Source organism: Salvelinus sp. IW2-2015, unplaced genomic scaffold (genome assembly GCF_002910315.2).
Source record: "Salvelinus sp. IW2-2015 unplaced genomic scaffold, ASM291031v2 Un_scaffold2134, whole genome shotgun sequence".
NCBI lineage: Eukaryota > Metazoa > Chordata > Actinopteri > Salmoniformes > Salmonidae > Salvelinus > Salvelinus sp. IW2-2015.
This window is the reverse complement of record NW_019943468.1, coordinates 65,532-70,655: the sequence shown is the minus strand read 5'-3', so window position 1 is coordinate 70,655 and position 5,124 is coordinate 65,532.

Genomic DNA, 5,124 nt, shown 5'->3' with positions numbered 1-5,124 from the left:
CAACCAAAATGAATCTACATAGAACCAAAAGAATTCTACATAGAACCAAAAGGATTCTACATAGAACCAAAAGGATTCTACATAGAACCAAAAAGGGTTCTCCACGGGGGCAGCTGATGAACCCTTTTAGGTTCTAGCTAGCCTTTTTTTTTTTTAAGAGAGTAACATGAGGCCATCATGGGCAGCCCAATATTGTCTCTTGGGTAATGTTGGTTGTTACCCGGGAGGTCGGGTGTGGGGCTACACCAACGCCATGATTACTGTGTATATATGTGATAACCTTTGTATGCTTGCAATGCGCCTGATGGAAAAGTACTGGGTAAATGGAGATGACCTGCTTTAGTTCTAGAACGGAGAACTCCCTGCAACACAGCCTCAAGGCCGAGAAAACCAACGTCTAGACGTTCTCATCTTAGATACTTTGTATCTAATCCAATGCAACAATGTTAAAACCTTTTGTCAATAGGGGGTGCTGTTAGCACTTTTTTTTTTTTTTTTGACATTGCCAAATTAAACTGCCTAGTAGTCAATTCTTGCTCGTACAATATGCATATTTATGTTATTATTGGATAGAAAACACTCTCTAGTTTTTATAACCGTTGGAATTATGTCTCTGAGTGGAACAAACTCATTTCACAGCACTTTTCCTGACAGGGAGTGAGATTTCAGAAATCTTGGCCTCTGGTCCAGGTCAGTTTTAATGTCCCTGTGATGCTATGAGGATAACAAACACTGCCTACACCTTCCTCTAGATGTCAGTAAGTGGTGACAATTTGAATGGAGTCGATTGCGCAATCAGGGCCCGTATAAAACACAAAGACCGGAAGTAGCTTTCCTTTGGACCCTGCGCTCGACGCGAGAAGTACGTTGGACCGACCTCTTTCCAAGCCTTGGTTTAGCCAGTAATATATCGCCGGTCATATTTTTACTTGTTTAGGTGTTAAAAACATCATAAGTTAGTTAATTTAAACCGTTTTATTAGCAATTTATATCCGTTTTAGTGCGATTTTGAGGCATTTATTTGTGACACCCTTCCATGAGCTGGGCACGTTTTCCTGTACATACCGAACGTTATTGGCCATTTCGACGGGACAAGAGGACATCTTTCGACCAAAAGACGAGTAGACCGGAGAAAGGATACATTGGCCAAGATTCTGATGAAGAACAGCTCACAGTAAGAACTATTATGATTGATAAATCGCTGTTCTGTTGAAAAAATTTTAAACGCATATATCGCCATTTTGTTATGTGTAGCTTCGCTTGGCGGACCCGTTATTGCACAGTAAGGATAATTTTTGAAATGTAAGTCAGCGATTGCATTAAGAACTAATTTGTCCTCGATTCCTGTCAACCCTGTATTTTTTAGTCAAGTTTATGATTAGCTATCGATTAGACTAGATCACTCTCAAAGATAGCGCCCGACATTTTCAGGCCAGTTTTGCTACTATTCTCATTGTATAACCACGTTTTTTTGTGGCTAAATATGCACATTTTCGAACAAACTCTATATGTATGTTGTAATATGATGTTACAGGAGTGTCATCGGAAGAATTCTGAGAAGGTTAGTGAAAAAAATTAATATATTTTTGGTGATCATAACGTTATCGCTCCCGTTGCCTTGGATCATGCTGGGGTAACGTTTGCAACATGTGGTATGCTAATATAACGATTTATTGTGTTTTCGCTGTAAAACGCTTAGAAAATCTGAAATATTGTCTGAATTCACAAGATCTGTGTCTTTCCATTGCTATGCTTGGTCTATTTTTATGAAATGTTTTATGATGAGTAAATTGGTAATACACGTTGCTCTCTGTATTTATTCTAGTCGAGTGATTTGTGATGGTGGTGCAATTGTAAACTATGATTTCTACCTGAAATATGCACATTTTTCTAACAAAAAACTATCCTATACAATAAATATGTTATCAGACTGTCATTCTGATGAGGTTTTTTCTTGGTTAGTGGCTATCAATATCTTTATTTGGCCGAATTGGTGATAGCTACTGGTGGAGAGAAAAAATGGTGGACAAAAGAAAAATGGTGTCTTTTGCTAACGTGGTTAGCTAATAGATTTACATATGTGTCTCCCTGTAAAACATTTTTAAAAATCAGAAATGATTGCTGGATTCACAAGAAGTGGATCTTTCATCTGGTATCTTGGACTTGTGATTGAATGATATTTAGATGCTACTATTTACTTGTGACGCTTATGCTAGCTATGCTATTCAACTTTTTACTGGTGGGGGGTGGGGGTGCTCCCGATCCGGGTTTCTGACTCGGTAGAAGTTAAGGTTTGATTAAATGTATGTTGTCTACACCAACTAGTATAAAGAGTGTTGTCTCCTGTTTCGCCACACAGATCTTTACTATCGACTACTGAGGTTATTCTGTATGTTGAATCTCTGTCTGCAATTGCATTTTATACTAAAGAGTTTTATACCAAGGTTCCTGTGTCTGTGTCATTTATCTGGAAGACTGATTGTTAAAGGAAACTTACATCCACCCCCCCCATGCAAAGGACCAGCCAACATTTGGCGTTCTTGTCAGGAGTGAGTGACCACTGGGTCTGAATGATCTTCGTCCCACTGTGCAGCGCATCAAAATTATAAGGTAAGATAATTATAAGGTAAGCAGATCTAATTAAAGGTAAGCAGATCTAATTATAAGGTAAGCAGATCTAATTATAAGGTGAGCAGATCTAATTATAAGGTTGAGCAGATCTAATTATAAGGTGAGCAGATCTAATTATAAGGTAAGCAGATCTAATTATAAGGTAAGCAGAACTAATTATAAGGTAAGCAGAACTAATTATAAGGTAAGCAGAACTAATTATAAGGTAAGCAGATCTATTATAAGGTGTACAGATCTAATTATAAGGTGTACAGATTAATATGGACAGATCTAATTATAAGGTAGCAATCTAATTATTAAGGTAAGCAGAATCTAATTATAAGGTAAGCAGATCTAATTATAAGGTAAGCAGATCTAATTATAAGGTAAGCAGATCTAATTATAAGGTAAGCAGACGCCGTTAAAACTTCTTGAGGATAGGGTGCAGAGTTTTCACTTAGGGAAAAATAGCGTGCGCAATTTCAACTTCTGCTACTCATCCCCAGAATATAAGATATGCATATTATTAGTAGATTTGGATAGAAAACACTCTGAAGTTTCTAAAACTGTTTGAATCATATCTGTAAGTATAACAGAACTTATATAGCAGTCAAAACCCTGAGGACTAAACTTTTTATTGTTAAGTTCTTGTATGTTCAATGGGTATTCATGGGCAAACCAGAATTTCTAATCACTATCCACGCAGTTTCTACTGCTTCCACTGGATGTCGCCATTGTATGGAAAAAGGTTAAGGTTTTTCATTAGTAAATGAGAAAAGATATTGACCCGGAAGTGGAGTGACGTCGTGTGTTTATGTTTGAGAGTTGAGCAAGACTTGAAAAGTACCGTGAGTTTGTTGACTCCTGTATTGAAAACAGATTGACCCGTCTTCAATTTGATCGATTATTAACGTTTACAAATACCTTAAGTTGTATTACAAAAGTACTTTGAAATGTTTTGGCAAAGTTTAGAGGTAATTTAGAATATTTTGTCATGATTTTGCGCAAATTGAGAGGCTGTTTTTCCTGGTACAACGACGCCAAATAAAATGGACAATTTGGATATATATGGACGGAATTAATCGAACTAAAGGACCATTTGTGATGTTTATGGGACATATTTGGAGTGCCAACAAAAGAATCTCGTCAAAGGTAATGCATGTTTTATATTTTATTTCTTGCGTTTTGAGTAGCGCCGGCATGGTTGAAATATGCTACACTCTCTTTGTTGACATTGTGCTATCATCAGATAAATAGCATCTTATGCTTTCGCCGAAAAGCCTTTTGAAATCTAACATGTTGGCTGGATTCACAACGAGTGTAGCTTTAATTTGCTATCTTATATGTGTAATTTAATAAAGTTTGATTTTATAAGATTTTTTTTTGAATCTGGCGCTCTACATTTTAACAGGCTGTTGGGACGCAAGCGTCCCGCGATCCCAGAGGAGGTTAAACCAAAAGTCTGAAATTAGAAAAAGCTCTGTTGGTTAGCTCGTAATAGGATGTAAATGTGATAAATTACCCAGAATCCCACGTGTAATAGTTAGAAATTCCTGAGGGTCTTATGGAACCTTGTGTGAGGAACTTGGTTATAGATTAGGATGAAACAAGTCTGTACTGAGGTACTGGGTGACAAGTGATTGACAGTGTTTTATGTATTGTGTTCTTACCTGAGGGAAGACACTGGTTTTATGTTCTTACCTGAGGGAAGACACTGGTTTTATGTTCTTACCTGAGGGAAGACACTGGTTTTATGTTCTTACCTGAGGGAAGACTCTGGTTTTATGTTCTTACCTGAGGGAAGACACTGGTTTTATGTACGGTGACCTTACCTGAGGGAAGACACTGGTTTTGTTTTGATATATTTATAATTGGTGGGATTATAGATTTGGTGTGGGACAATTGTTGTATGAGTTGAGTGTATTTGATAACAGTGAATGGATATATGCTAGGCAATATCAATAATGTCTATGTACTGAAATAAATCTAGACTGGTAGAGACAACAAGTCTTTAAGACTAGTACAAGAAGGGATACATTGTGGTGTCTGGAGGAGTAGGGATTTTCACAATGTTTGTCGAAGTCCTATTCGTAATAGAACTATGGTTTCAGATCTCTTGGAGGCTCTGATGCTGCCCTCTCCTTTGGCTATTGTGAAGGTTGCTGCTCACACTGGGGGGGGGGATTTTGTGAGTATCGGTCACGCCATGGCAGACGAGGCTGCTAAATTGGCTGCCTCAAAGGTTCATAGCCACTCCATGTTCTTCTCTGCTACTGTTGGGAAAGACACTGATGATTTTGCATCTAAACAGGCTTTTGATGTTGGTTCTCATTAGGCATGGCAACAAAGGGGTTGTAAACCTGACCCCGTTTCTAAAATTTAGAGACAGACTCTGTCTGACAGACCGTGTCTGCCAGCTTGTCTTATCGCCTCTGTTTGCCAAGTGGTCCACGGCATGGTCCATTTGTCAAGGGGGGGATATGATAGAAGCAATTTCTTTTGGATTGGTTTAGT